The sequence below is a fragment of the Lolium perenne genome, chromosome 5, assembly GCF_019359855.2.
Source record: "Lolium perenne isolate Kyuss_39 chromosome 5, Kyuss_2.0, whole genome shotgun sequence".
In the NCBI taxonomy this organism is placed as follows: domain Eukaryota; kingdom Viridiplantae; phylum Streptophyta; class Magnoliopsida; order Poales; family Poaceae; genus Lolium; species Lolium perenne.
This window is the reverse complement of record NC_067248.2, coordinates 222,862,667-222,878,132: the sequence shown is the minus strand read 5'-3', so window position 1 is coordinate 222,878,132 and position 15,466 is coordinate 222,862,667. Positions and strand designations below refer to the sequence as shown.

Here is a 15,466-nt window from a genome sequence, read left to right as displayed (position 1 = left end):
ATAAAACATGTAGATATCATCAATAATGTGGCATGGAACATAAGAAATTATCGATACGTCGGAGACGTATCAGCATCCCCAAGCTTAGTTTCTGCTCGTCCCGAGCAGGTAAACGATAACAAAGATAATTTCTGGAGTGACATGCCATCATAACCTTGATCATACTATTGTAGGCATATGTAATGAACGCAGCGATCAAAGCAATGGTAAATGACATGAGTAAACAAATGAATCATAAAGCAAAGACTTTTCATGAATAGTACTTTCAAGACAAGCATCAATAAGTCTTGCATAAGAGTTAACTCATAAAGCAATAATTCAAAGTAAAGGCATTGAAGCAACACAAAGGAAGATTAAGTTTCAGCGGTTGCTTTCAACTTATAACATGTATATCTCATGGATAGTTGTCAATGCAAAGCAATATAACAAGTGCAATAAGCAAGTATGTAAGAATCAATGCACAGTTAACACAAGTGTTTGCTTCTAAGATAGAGAGAAATGGGTAAACTGACTCAACATAAAAGTAGAAGAATGGCCCTTCGCAGAGGGAAGCAGGGATTGCTATATTTGTGCTAGAGCTTTGGTTTTGAAAACATAAAGAGAGCATAAAAGTAGAATTTTGAGAGGTGTTTGTTGTTGTCAACGAATGGTAGTGGGCACTCTAACCCCCTTGCCAGACAAACCTTCAAAGAGCGGCTCCCATGAATTATTTTTATTTTTGGGTGGCACTCCTTCCAACCTTTCTTTCACAAACCATGGCTAACCGAATCCTCGGGTGCCTGCCAACAATCTCATACCATGAAGGAGTGCCTTTTTATTTTAGTTTTATTATGATGACACTCCTCCCCACCTTTGCTTTCTCAAGCCATGGCTAACCGAATCCTTCGGGTGCCGTCCAACAATCACATACCATGGAGGAGTGTCTATTTAGGTTAATTAATTTGGGACTGGGAATCCCATTGCCAGCTCTTTTTGCAAAATTATTGGATAAGCGGATGAAGCCACTAGTCCATTGGTGAAAGTTGCCCAACAAGATTGAAAGATAAACACCACATACTTCCTCATGAGCTATAAAACATTGACACAAATCAGAGGTGATAAATTTTGAATTGTTTAAAGGTAGCACTCAAGCAATTTACTTTGGAATGGCGGAGAAATACCATGTAGTAGTTAGGTATGGTGGACACTAGTGGCATAGTGTTTGGCTCAAGGATTTTGGATGCATGAGAAGTAATCCCTCTCAATACAAGCCTGTAATATCCCAGGATTTGGGGTTACAAAAATAGAGGAAACAGATGTGTGCATTGCATTCATGCATAGAAAATCCGGGGAATTTTCGCGCTTTTGTTTAAAACCTCCAAAGTGATCGAGGTTTCTCTTACATCGGTGGAATTGAGTTAGTCATCGATGTGAGTGCGACAAATTTCGACATGACCTTTGTGAATTCATGTGTTTTAGGGGAACAATTTAAATTCAAATTCAAATATGAAAGGTAGAAATTCAAATAAGAATTTGAATTGGAACTTTAAACCTAAACAAGTATATAAACATAATATGTAATAGTAAACACATTTGATAATTCCAAATGAATAAATAATTCAAACTTTATTACAAATAACATTATTCAATAAATTACAAGTTAGAAAAGAAATAGAAAATTATATAAGAATACAAGAAATTTCTAAACTAAATCTTCATATTCCAAATCTTCCCAATTTTCTTATCCTTTATCTGCAAAATAAACAATAAAGACAAAGAAATGTTGTGTTAAGGTTAAAATATCTGTCTCCACATTTTGGGAGACATTTTAATATTGGAAACTAGCTATTAGGAATTAAGAACTTGTCTTAATACCCAAACGGTGATTAGAGGGAGTAAATCTTTAATAGGCAACAAGAGACAATCCGAGAAGGTTGATCACTATTCCATCAAAGGCAACAAAGAGGCATTTTCATTGACAATCACTAATCATTTCTCAGGCAACAAGGGACAAGCAGACAACAATTGATTGATTCCATTCAATTCTAGGCAACCATGCTATATTATCTTAAATTCCCTCTAATCTAGCTAGAAACCATAAAGCTCACCATCTTATGTAATTGGATCATGTTTGACATGGAAGGGTCAAAATGATCCTAAGCACTTAATGCGAAGTCTATTGCTAATTAAGCAAAGTCTAATTAATACTTGAGCTATCAATATTTAAGCTCATCAATTGAATCCATTTAGTCACAGAGGACCAATAGGAGATATACACTTGGTTGTATCTCAAATAATGTCCAACAAGGGATAAGTACAAGGTTGAACCGTGCCTTGCAAATGAGGCAAACAAAGTCAAGTTTGCAACCTGCACATGGAGAGGGAGCAACCTACCTAGCAGCTCACACACACACATGCAATCTCTGTGTTGTCACGAGCACATGAATAGTTCAGCTGTATATAAACAGCCCAGCAGCTGTCCTACCAGCTCTTCTAGCACATCCCAACTTATCCCAGCCGCACCACATCTTGAGCACACCAGCAGAATCATCTGCAGCTCCTTCACAATATCTCCACTAACCAAACCAACCAAATCATATCAATAGTTCAGTTGATAGCAGTAAACCATTCATCAGCTAGATCATAAAGAAGCAGATCAGGAAGTATGGAGGAGCAGGCATGCTACCAGAAGCAAAGTATCACAAAAGCTAGAAGAACCAACAGGCTATCAAGCTATAGAGCAACAGGTAGAGACCAACCACTAGCTTAAATATATATCACATAATATCTGTTCTTCCATAGACATTTTCGGGGAAATGGAACCTTATACACAGTAAAATCATTTAGCTACCCTTCAACTAGGTTTTCACCTAGGAAGATAGAAAGATATATTCCTCTCAGATCTGCATAGTGGTGCTATGCTGAATCATCATAGAGGATAAAATAAGCAACATATATCTGTTCTTATTACAAATAGTGCCTCAGCCTTTGCATCACTGGCAAGGCTACAAGATCAAGCCAAATCTGTTCTTATCAGTTATAGCTATTCAAAAAGGGGAACATCATGATCCACCAATAAAATCCAACCATGCAAACATCATCTCTAGTTGATAATCAGCAACTAGATCATATTCAAGAACTCGGGAAAGGCATCAGTTTGTGCATTCCAACACAGCTACTGTCCAATATCATATATGCACATGCTTTAGTCATCACCACAAGCCGACAGTTAATAACCAACATAATACATGAATCTACTTAGGGTCCAGGAAATCATCCCAGGCCAACCAAGTAGTACCATAGTTGCAGCACAGTAATAAAGTATATATCTAAGCTCATAAGCAAGCCACCAAGCAAAGCATCAATCTGCAAGCAAATATGGATGCATCTCACATTTCCAAATTTAGTAATAAGATACATAGGGATATAGCTGAATTATTTCAGTTGACTGAACTGTCCAGGTTCAGTTTCGTCAAATATGGGGTGAGCAAATCATCCAAGTTGAGGCACCAAATTAAGCATATTACACATATCAGGTAGTTTAGTACTTGACTAGCTCAAGTCCCAGAAGGCACATTAATCACACACACTTATCAGAAAATGATCAATTGAATCCCAATATTTAACCCCACTATAAACAGACATATACCACCAGGAGCACAAGTACGATGCAATAGTCATTTTATAACCCCAACATTGTAAACATAGACAGGGAGGAGAGGAATTTAGCTCACAGTGAATACATGGCGTAGGCGAGCTATTTGACACCGAGGTTGCGCTTGCAGCGCCGTCCATCGATGTCGAGCACCACAGCTCACAGCAGCAGCTCCATCACGAGCAACAGCAGCATCCGCAATGGCAAAGGCCACAGGGCAGCGGACCGAGGCGCCAGGGTTGCGTCCGTGGCACCGTCCTGCTAGCGTCACGTAGAAATCATGGAGGATGATGAGGAAGCCAAGCTCGTCGTCGAGAGGCAAAGCCAGAGGGACAAATGCGGGAGCCGGTCAACCACCTAGCCACGGCTAGGGTTAGCCGAGGGCAGGGCCACGCGAGGGCGGCGCAGGGCGATGTTGAGGCAGAAGTTTTTGGAGGTGGAGTTCGTGGAGGCGACACGCCGGGGTGAGGCGCCGCCGGAATCGGCCGGCGACGGCCGAATTGAGCCAACATCGAGCTAGGGTTCTCGATTTGGGGGCGGACCAGATACGGCTCGAGAATCGAATCGAGCGGAGCCGAGAGGTAGGGAACACCTAGGGGAGCCAGAAAACCATATCGCCGGCGCCGGAGTTGACCAGGAGCGGCCAGTGTAGTGGCAGAGACGGCGACTCAATCGGGGTCGTGGACGAGTGATTGAGACCGAGATGATCAAAACGAGGAGGGGGAAGTGGTGGAGCACCTCGAGGCGAACAGAACCGCGCCTTAGCGGTGTCGGAGACGGCCGGGCGCGGCCGGGGGAAGGCGAGAGCACGGCGTCGCCATGGAAAGCTCGGGTGTGTGCATCCTCGCGTGAGAGGAGAAAGAGAGACGTAAGGTTGGGCTTTCCTTGCGTGAGATTTCACCTCGTACATGGGCGTCCTGGCGTGAGAGTTGGCCTGATACATGTGCGTATACGAACGTACTGTGTACGTACGTGTGTGCTAAGCCCAATCAATTTAACTAGTTTATTAGTGTGTACATTTGAGCTACTAAGCTAATTAGACCAGCCCAAAGAACTAATCTACTTAAGTACTTGTGTGTCTAGTTTATTTTCTAAAAATAAAAATAAAAATAAAAATTATAAATCTTAATCAACTCTCAATTTGATGTTAAATATTTAAGAAATCAAATTAGCTTAATTAAAAGCATGAGGATTTCTAACATAAATTTTAGTTACTATAAAATTCCTAAAATCAAGTAAAATAGCAACAAGCACCTAATAATCCAAACAACAATAATCTAACTTTTATCTTAGTTCTAAAAGATTATTTCCTCAATTATTTTAAACTCATAAGAATAAGGAAAAATCATAACTAAGTATTGAGTCACATTAGGAGGTCATGTATATTCCTCGTTAGGCCTTATAGTTGTAATATCATTGTTAAATTGTATTTAAAAGTTGTTTCTTAAATCAAACCCTTATTCAAAAAATTGTTCCTTCAATATTAAATGAGATAAAATAAAACCAACCCTAGTTCCTATCCTTAGAGATATAATCCTTAATTAACCTTAATTAGCACCACACCATTGTGATGAACTCCAATAGCAACTATGCCCAATGTTTAAACTTACATACTATACTCCACTAAACCTACTAATGTTAGATAGTTATGAACCATACTATTTAGGAACTAACTATTCCATACTTAGTGGATCCAATAGCAAACCCTAGATAATCTCAACCTTAATTGAGATACTTCTTCTTACTTAAGCAATATGTTCTTCAAAAGTTATTCTTTTGAAGTAAATAAAGAATCATCATAAACCCTGCTTATAAGGATCTATAAACCCTAACTAGCTATCACCAGCAAGATGAATCAGGCTTAAAAGCAACCATGTATAAATAATTGCTTAGAATGCCTAAGCTTAACTCAACCTTACAAGCCTAGGTGTCGATGAATCCAACCTTGTTGTGATCCATCTAATCCTTACTTTAGAACCAATTAGAACCATAGTAAACCATAGAACTCCACAACCCTAATTATCATACTTGTTCTTTATTAAAGAACATGTTCTTCAAAAGTTATTCTTTTGAAGTATATGATAATTAATCATTAACCATGCCATATAGTGCTAAAACCAACCACTATTCATTACATGTTAGGATTATACCAAATGTTATTGTTGTGTGCTATTAGTGTTATTATTATGATATATTACAGCACCTGTTTATAATACCAAGTAATCACACCTGAATAAGAACCTTGTATGTGAATCACTCTAAAAGTGCAACACACCCTGAACCAATCATTATCACTCACTAATCCTAAATCATCGGGGTTAGGTCACGCTTAGAGCGATTGCATCTCATACTTATGCATTATTACATCCTTGCCAATCTTTTAAACATTGTCCTTGCCGGACGATGATGCTATTTCAGAATTTGGAGTTATTGCGTATCGAAGACCTTGCCTGCATAATCTTGCAGTCAAGAAAGGCAAGTTCATCACTTGCACATGTCATTTGAGTATTTCTATCAAATTACTTGCAAAGTACTATGGTTATCACTATTGCATAAAAACCAAAACCACTACTTTCATAACTATGAATATGACTATGTGGTGGGCAATGGAACCATGGATTGTGTTGGTATGGTGGAGGTTCCATTGCAAGGGTTTATATCCATCTAGGATTAAACAACAAATGTCGCCAGTGATTCTTGTGCCGTAATACCCGTGTTAACCATAAGATCTGGAGTGGGACGGAATAGTCAATTGTATTTCCACCTCTTGTACATCAACGGATGCGCTTTACTCCAAGAGAGGACAAGTGGTACCCTTGATCCAAGAGAGGACAAGTGGTAGGGTGGGGGTCCCGATGAAGTCCCCACGGTAATTGCGGTCTATGATGGGTTGCAGCTGCCGGCGAAGGAGTTCATGGTAGAGACCTGAACTGTTGTCGTGGTCGGGGTCCACCCGTAAGTGGGAATAATGGGACCGGCGAGGACCCAGGGTCGGAGTTTGCAGCAAAGGGTGGGTGTATGAGGCAGCGGAGGAATATGATTGGCTATGACCTTATACCGGGCCTCACACCAAAGGAAGTGTGGACGAGCACGCGGCTCGGTTGGCACCAAGGTTAAGATCTCTTATGGGTAAAGCAACACACCTCTGCAGAGTGTAAAGAACCGTGACCTGTCACTCCCTGTTCCGGGATATGGAACTGCGAACGCGGCCGGAAAGGAGCTCCATGAAGTTCTAGTAAACCGATGAAGGCTGACGGACATAGTTCTTCTGAATAAAAGCAACCTTTTGAAGAAATGGTTATGAAAACTTGCATTGGTATAAGACTTTCTGGTCTAATGCTGTAGCTAGTACATTAAACACCTCTTTCCTATAATGAACTTGTTGAGTACGCTCGTACTCATCCCACTCTTAAATCCCCTGCTTAGATATGGAGGCATCGAAGGGGGGATCTACAGTGCAACTCGAAGGCCGAGGAGTCAACAACTACTTCACGAGACAGGACTATGTTAGAGGAGTCAGATACCACATCCAACAAGGAGAAAACCTAGTTTAGCCATAGAAGGGAACTAGCTTCCGAAACCTAGCTCCTATTTAGCTAGAGACTATTCTTAGCCTCTGTAATTAGTGAAATACTCTACAAATAGAGTTCGTGATAAGACTAGACTACGAGTCGTTCTTCTGGAGTTTATTTGCAGTTTTACCTCATTGTAAAGTAGGAGGCTGTGATGATCTTATGTAACAGAGTCGATGTTGTAATTCTATAGACATGCCTTGGACCCGCATATGTTTCTGTTGTACCACTCTGAGCGATATAATACCCGTTGAACGGTGTTTCATTGGTGTTATATCAGACTTGCATACTACACCATGCAGTGGTATGCCGGGTCACCACAGTTGGTTTCAGAGCAAATTCTTTGACCTTAGGATTAAAACCCTTTAAAGGAGACCTATAGGATTGGTAGTGTCTATAGGAAGTTGTCCTAGATAAATCAAATGCTTTTTATGACTTGAGATGGATATTCACTTGAGAATAATCCTGACACACTTGAGTCAACATTTCTTACCCATCTTACCAATATAAAGTAAAGTCAGTCAGCTAATCCCAATTATGTAGTACACCATTACATTCTTAAAACAATAGATGAGTATATCACAGTTGGTATACAATACATGGTAGTCCAAAGAGAGGATACAACCATAAGGAAGATATCCTATTGGAAGATGTGTACCAACACATGTTATGGTTAAGTAAGAGTTATTTAGACTTGTAATAAGAGTAATACCAAGTGATGAAGATATGTATATAAGAAGATTTCCTACTAGCAAGTATAATCAGACAAGTAATGGGTAAGTAAAATTTATCTAAAGTTGTGAAACAACTGATAGTAAGTGATACAAATAAGTGATATGAGTAGTATAGACCATGATGAGTCAATCATGGGAAATAAGGAAGAGTGATAGGAATAAAATATGCCTACTTACATGGTAGAGTTAGAAATCATATATGATTCACCTGAGAATCGTTATGTGATGGACTAGAATATCTTAAATACTTAGCAGGAGTTTAATAAGAAATTAGACGCGAAACAATAGAGCAAGATTTGTGTTCCAAAACCATGGGAACTGTGTCAAGTACATCAGAACCCTAGTTATATAGTAAGAACATATGGAAGTATAGGAGCTATATCCTAATAAATATGTATTAAGAGTAACCATATTAGAACTAGTGGTATCATACAAAATAGTCCTCAATAGCACTTATATATGGTATAATACTTTGTTAGTACTTCCAAAAAAAACTAGGTTAACTTCAACAATTCCAGACCACTTTGTTTCAAGTTTATCTCATTGCAAATGTGCAATTAAGGTAAATGTTGAGACAAATAGTAGAGTCCCCTATATTCGTGCTATGTATCACGATATCAACCTATCTTATGTGGTGTATATACTACACATCAGAGCCTGATGTTTAGAGATGTCTTACTCAACTATTATAATTCAGGCTTATGATGATGTGTATTATATGGACAAAGCTGAATCTTCTTGGATTTTATTGGAGTTTCATTGTTTGACTAGATCCATACATGAAGTTTGACTTTGATATGCAAATGCATGTTGCAATATCAAGTCCTTACTTGATGCTATAGATCTAGAGGGTAATAGTATTCGTGTGAGGAAGCGACGAATTCTGGAAGATTCCGAAGACAAGATGAAGGTTCATCGGAGAAATGAAGTAAAGTTGTGGGAAGTAACCACAATACTCTGAAAGAAGTACAATCAGAAACTCATGCTTACCTCAACAGAGGAGTACTTTAGTACAGAAGAAGCATGAAGGTGAGAAATATGATGATTATGGTGAAGCTCAAGCAGATACATAGTCAATATAGAAGAGGGAATGCATGGGAAATCACTTCGAATACTATAATCATAGTGTCAGCTAGTGGTTTTCTTGCAAAATAAACCCTGAATGAAGGAAGATGATATATGAAACCATAACAGATATAAGAAGACCACAGTTGGTATCGGAAGACCACAGTTGGTATAGGATCAATAATGGGAGATAAAGTAGAAGATGTCTCGTCCAGTTGATCAGAACCTATAATAGAATTCCTTTTTAGATAACATATAGCCACAATTGGTATCAAGTAGTCCACCATTGGATTATTTGTACCAAGAAGTTGTGAACAAATAAAAAATTTGTTAGCCAAAAAACAATGATCTATAATCATTTAGTCGAAGGATTCACATTGGATGTCCCCAATTGAGTGGATACACCACAAGGATTCTTCACAAGACTTTAGAAGAATATAAACCATAAGCTAGAACCTAGATCAATATTCTAATCATAAGTCCAATAGTTGGAAGAAAAGGAGCTGAAGACCATAAGAAAACTCTAAGGGGTAGAGTAAACATTGAGTTGGAAGTACAAAAACTCAATATTTTGAGCAAGATAGATGATGAAGGTCTGAACTGAGAGGAAGTTCGATCTTATTTTCATAAGATTATCGAACACTACTTTCAGAAGATGTCAGACCAGAAGTCGAGGTTCATACCTCGAGGAAGTAATAATTGGACTATAACTTGAGAAAGTGAGTGATATTTACTCAGAAGTACGGAAGCTCAATTAAGTCAAGCATAAAGAAGTTGGACAAAGAAAATACCGTAGACCAAATACAGCTCAAGATGGTCAAAGAATGAAGATGATTGAACATACCAATATCAAAGACTAATAGAATGATTCCTTTCATGGAACCTAAATAACCAAAATAGTTATAGGTATCAACTATAAACCATGATTGGATGGACTAAATGAGTCTAATCCATTCTTAGGGAAATAAATCATCACAACCATTTCCATGGTAAGTACCTTACCAAGTACCATTATTGCAGTTTTGGTAGTTAGGGAAAACAAAGACCTATTTTATCAAATAGGAGAATGTTATCCAATTAGTCCTCAATTAAGACTGTCAGGACAAGAAGAAGTCCCAATCATTGAATCTTCAATGAGAAAGGAAACAAGTTTATAGAGTTGGAAGAAATCAAAGAATCAAAGTAAGGGCCATGATTCAGAGAAAAACCCTAATGGATTCTAGGAAGAATTTGGACAAGGGATATATTCAATGATATCCAGTAAGATCAATACGGAGTTCGAGAAAAGTCGTAGTCTGCACAAGTCAGATCCACACTCCGGAAACGTGAGAGAGTTCAAACTTCGAGGACGAAGTTTAGTTTAAGGGGTAGAGACTGTAATATCCCAGGATTTGGGGTTACAAAAATAGAGGAAACAGATGTGTGCATTGCATTCATGCATAGAAAATCCGGGGAATTTTCGCGCTTTTGCTTAAAACCTCCAAAGTGATCGAGGTTTCTCTTACATCGGTGGAATTGAGTTAGTCATCGATGTGAGTGCGACAAATTTCGACATGACCTTTGTGAATTCATGTGTTTTAGGGGAACAATTTAAATTCAAATTCAAATATGAAAGGTAGAAATTCAAATAAGAATTTGAATTGGAACTTTAAACCTAAACAAGTATATAAACATAATATGTAATAGTAAACACATTTGATAATTCCAAATGAATAAATAATTCAAACTTTATTACAAATAACATTATTCAATAAATTACAAGTTAGAAAAGAAATAGAAAATTATATAAGAATACAAGAAATTTCTAAACTAAATCTTCATATTCCAAATCTTCCCAATTTTCTTATCCTTTATCTGCAAAATAAACAATAAAGACAAAGAAATGTTGTGTTAAGGTTAAAATATCTGTCTCCGCATTTTGGGAGACATTTTAATATTGGAAACTAGCTATTAGGAATTAAGAACTTGTCTTAATACCCAAACGGTGATTAGAGGGAGTAAATCTTTAATAGGCAACAAGAGACAATCCGAGAAGGTTGATCACTATTCCATCAGAGGCAACAAAGAGGCATTTTCATTGACAATCACTAATGATTTCTCAGGCAACAAGGGACAAGCAGACAACAATTGATTGATTCCATTCAATTCTAGGCAACCATGCTATATTATCTTAAATTCCCTCTAATCTAGCTAGAAACCATAAAGCTCACCATCTTATGTAATTGGATCATGTTTGACATGGAAGGGTCAAAATGATCCTAAGCACTTAATGCGAAGTCTATTGCTAATTAAGCAAAGTCTAATTAATACTTGAGCTATCAATATTTAAGCTCATCAATTGAATCCATTTAGTCACAGAGGACCAATAGGAGATATACACTTGGTTGTATCTCAAATAATGTCCAACAAGGGATAAGTACAAGGTTGAACCGTGCCTTGCAAATGAGGCAAACAAAGTCAAGTTTGCAACCTGCACATGGAGAGGGAGCAACCTACCTAGCAGCTCACACACACACACATGCAATCTCTGTGTTGTCACGAGCACATGAATAGTTCAGCTGTATATAAACAGCCCAGCAGCTGTCCTACCAGCTCTTCTAGCACATCCCAACTTATCCCAGCCGCACCACATCTTGAGCACACCAGCAGAATCATCTGCAGCTCCTTCACAATATCTCCACTAACCAAACCAACCAAATCATATCAATAGTTCAGTTGATAGCAGTAAACCATTCATCAGCTAGATCATAAAGAAGCAGATCAGGAAGTATGGAGGAGCAGGCATGCTACCAGAAGCAAAGTATCACAAAAGCTAGAAGAACCAACAGGCTATCAAGCTATAGAGCAACAGGTAGAGACCAACCACTAGCTTAAATATATATCACATAATATCTGTTCTTCCATAGACATTTTCGGGGAAATGGAACCTTATACACAGTAAAATCATCTAGCTACCCTTCAACTAGGTTTTCACCTAGGAAGATAGAAAGATATATTCCTCTCAGATCTGCATAGTGGTGCTATGCTAAATCATCATAGAGGATAAAATAAGCAACATATATCTGTTCTTATTACAAATAGTGCCTCAGCCTTTGCATCACTGGCAAGGCTACAAGATCAAGAAAAATCTGTTCTTATCAGTTATAGCTATTCAAAAAGGGGAACATCATGATCCACCAATAAAATCCAACCATGCAAACATCATCTCTAGTTGATAATCAGCAACTAGATCATATTCAAGAACTCGGGAAAGGCATCAGTTTGTGCATTCCAACACAGCTACTGTCCAATATCATATATGCACATGCTTTAGTCATCACCACAAGCCGACAGTTAATAACCAACATAATACATGAATCTACTTAGGGTCCAGGAAATCATCCCAGGCCAACCAAGTAGTACCATAGTTGCAGCACAGTAATAAAGTATATATATAAGCTCATAAGCAAGCCACCAAGCAAAGCATCAATCTGCAAGCAAATATGGATGCATCTCACATTTCCAAATTTAGTAATAAGATACATAGGGATATAGCTGAATTATTTCAGTTGACTGAACTGTCCAGGTTCAGTTTCGTCAAATATGGGGTGAGCAAATCATCCAAGTTGAGGCACCAAATTAAGCATATTACACATATCAGGTAGTTTAGTACTTGACTAGCTCAAGTCCCAGAAGGCACATTAATCACACACACTTATCAGAAAATGATCAATTGAATCCCAATATTTAACCCCACTATAAACAGACATATACCACCAGGAGCACAAGTACGATGCAATAGTCATTTTATAACCCCAACATTGTAAACATAGACAGGGAGGAGAGGAATTTAGCTCACAGTGAATACATGGCGTAGGCGAGCTATTTGACACCGAGGTTGCGCTTGCAGCGCCGTCCATCGATGTCGAGCACCACAGCTCACAGCAGCAGCTCCATCACGAGCAACAGCAGCATCCGCAATGGCAAAGGCCACAGGGCAGCGGACCGAGGCGCCAGGGTTGCGTCCGCGGCACCGTCCTGCTAGCGTCACGTAGAAATCGTGGAGGATGACGAGGAAGCCAAGCTCGTCGTCGAGAGGCAAAGCCAGAGGGACAAATGCGGGAGCCGGTCAACCACCTAGCCACGGCTAGGGTTAGCCGAGGGCAGGGCCACGCGAGGGCGGCGCAGGGCGATGTTGAGGCAGAAGTTTTTGGAGGTGGAGTTCGTGGAGGCGACACGCCGGGGTGAGGCGCCGCCGGAATCGGCCGGCGACGGCCGAATTGAGCCAACATCGAGCTAGGGTTCTCGATTTGGGGGCGGACCAGATACGGCTCGAGAATCGAATCGAGCGGAGCCGAGAGGTAGGGAACACCTAGGGGAGCCAGAAAACCATATCGCCGGCGCCGGAGTTGACCAGGAGCGGCCAGTGTAGTGGCAGAGACGGCGACTCAATCGGGGTCGTGGACGAGTGATTGAGACCGAGATGATCAAAACGAGGAGGGGGAAGTGGTGGAGCACCTCGAGGCGAACAGAACCGCGCCTTAGCGGTGTCGGAGACGGCCGGGCGCGGCCGGGGGAAGGCGAGAGCACGGCGTCGCCATGGAAAGCTCGGGTGTGTGCATCCTCGCGTGAGAGGAGAAAGAGAGACGTAAGGTTGGGCTTTCCTTGCGTGAGATTTCGCCTCGTACATGGGCGTCCTGGCGTGAGAGTTGGCCTGATACATGTGCGTATACGAACGTACTGTGTACGTACGTGTGTGCTAAGCCCAATCAATTTAACTAGTTTATTAGTGTGTACATTTGAGCTACTAAGCTAATTAGACCAGCCCAAAGAACTAATCTACTTAAGTACTTGTGTGTCTAGTTTATTTTCTAAAAATAAAAATAAAAATAAAAATTATAAATCTTAATCAACTCTCAATTTGATGTTAAATATTTAAGAAATCAAATTAGCTTAATTAAAAGCATGAGGATTTCTAACATAAATTTTAGTTACTATAAAATTCCTAAAATCAAGTAAAATAGCAACAAGCACCTAATAATCCAAACAACAATAATCTAACTTTTATCTTAGTTCTAAAAGATTATTTCCTCAATTATTTTAAACTCATAAGAATAAGGAAAAATCATAACTAAGTATTGAGTCACATTAGGAGGTCATGTATATTCCTCGTTAGGCCTTATAGTTGTAATATCATTGTTAAATTGTATTTAAAAGTTGTTTCTTAAATCAAACCCTTATTCAAAAAATTGTTCCTTCAATATTAAATGAGATAAAATAAAACCAACCCTAGTTCCTATCCTTAGAGATATAATCCTTAATTAACCTTAATTAGCACCACACCATTGTGATGAACTCCAATAGCAACTATGCCCAATGTTTAAACTTACATACTATACTCCACTAAACCTACTAATGTTAGATAGTTATGAACCATACTATTTAGGAACTAACTATTCCATACTTAGTGGATCCAATAGCAAACCCTAGATAATCTCAACCTTAATTGAGATACTTCTTCTTACTTAAGCAATATGTTCTTCAAAAGTTATTCTTTTGAAGTAAATAAAGAATCATCATAAACCCTGCTTATAAGGATCTATAAACCCTAACTAGCTATCACCAGCAAGATGAATCAGGCTTAAAAGCAACCATGTATAAATAATTGCTTAGAATGCCTAAGCTTAACTCAACCTTACAAGCCTAGGTGTCGATGAATCCAACCTTGTTGTGATCCATCTAATCCTTACTTTAGAACCAATTAGAACCATAGTAAACCATAGAACTCCACAACCCTAATTATCATACTTGTTCTTTATTAAAGAACATGTTCTTCAAAAGTTATTCTTTTGAAGTATATGATAATTAATCATTAACCATGCCATATAGTGCTAAAACCAACCACTATTCATTACATGTTAGGATTATACCAAATGTTATTGTTGTGTGCTATTAGTGTTATTATTATGATATATTACAGCACCTGTTTATAATACCAAGTAATCACACCTGAATAAGAACCTTGTATGTGAATCACTCTAAAAGTGCAACACACCCTGAACCAATCATTATCACTCACTAATCCTAAATCATCGGGGTTAGGTCACGCTTAGAGCGATTGCATCTCATACTTATGCATTATTACATCCTTGCCAATCTTTTAAACATTGTCCTTGCCGGACGATGATGCTATTTCAGAATTTGGAGTTATTGCGTATCGAAGACCTTGCCTGCATAATCTTGCAGTCAAGAAAGGCAAGTTCATCACTTGCACATGTCATTTGAGTATTTCTATCAAATTACTTGCAAAGTACTATGGTTATCACTATTGCATAAAAACCAAAACCACTACTTTCATAACTATGAATATGACTATGTGGTGGGCAATGGAACCATGGATTGTGTTGGTATGGTGGAGGTTCCATTGCAAGGGTTGATATCCATCTAGGATTAAACAACAAATGTCGCCAGTGATTCTTGTG

General features: G+C 38.9%; 2 long non-coding RNA genes across 2 annotated transcripts; both read right to left on the bottom strand.

Moving 5' to 3' along the window:
* Positions 1–1,928: 1,928 nt before the first annotated feature.
* LOC127302037 (uncharacterized) lies at positions 1,929–4,543 on the bottom strand. The gene is made up of 2 exons (XR_011745564.1): positions 3,714–4,543; positions 1,929–2,555 (listed from the first exon to the last, which is right to left on the bottom strand). It is a non-coding gene; the product is annotated as an uncharacterized lncRNA (long non-coding RNA).
* A 6,747-nt stretch (positions 4,544–11,290) lies between these two features.
* On the bottom strand, positions 11,291–14,682 carry LOC139831093 (uncharacterized). The gene is made up of 2 exons (XR_011745563.1): positions 12,844–14,682; positions 11,291–11,685 (listed from the first exon to the last, which is right to left on the bottom strand). It is a non-coding gene; the product is annotated as an uncharacterized lncRNA (long non-coding RNA).
* Between the last annotated feature and the right edge of the window lie 784 nt (positions 14,683–15,466).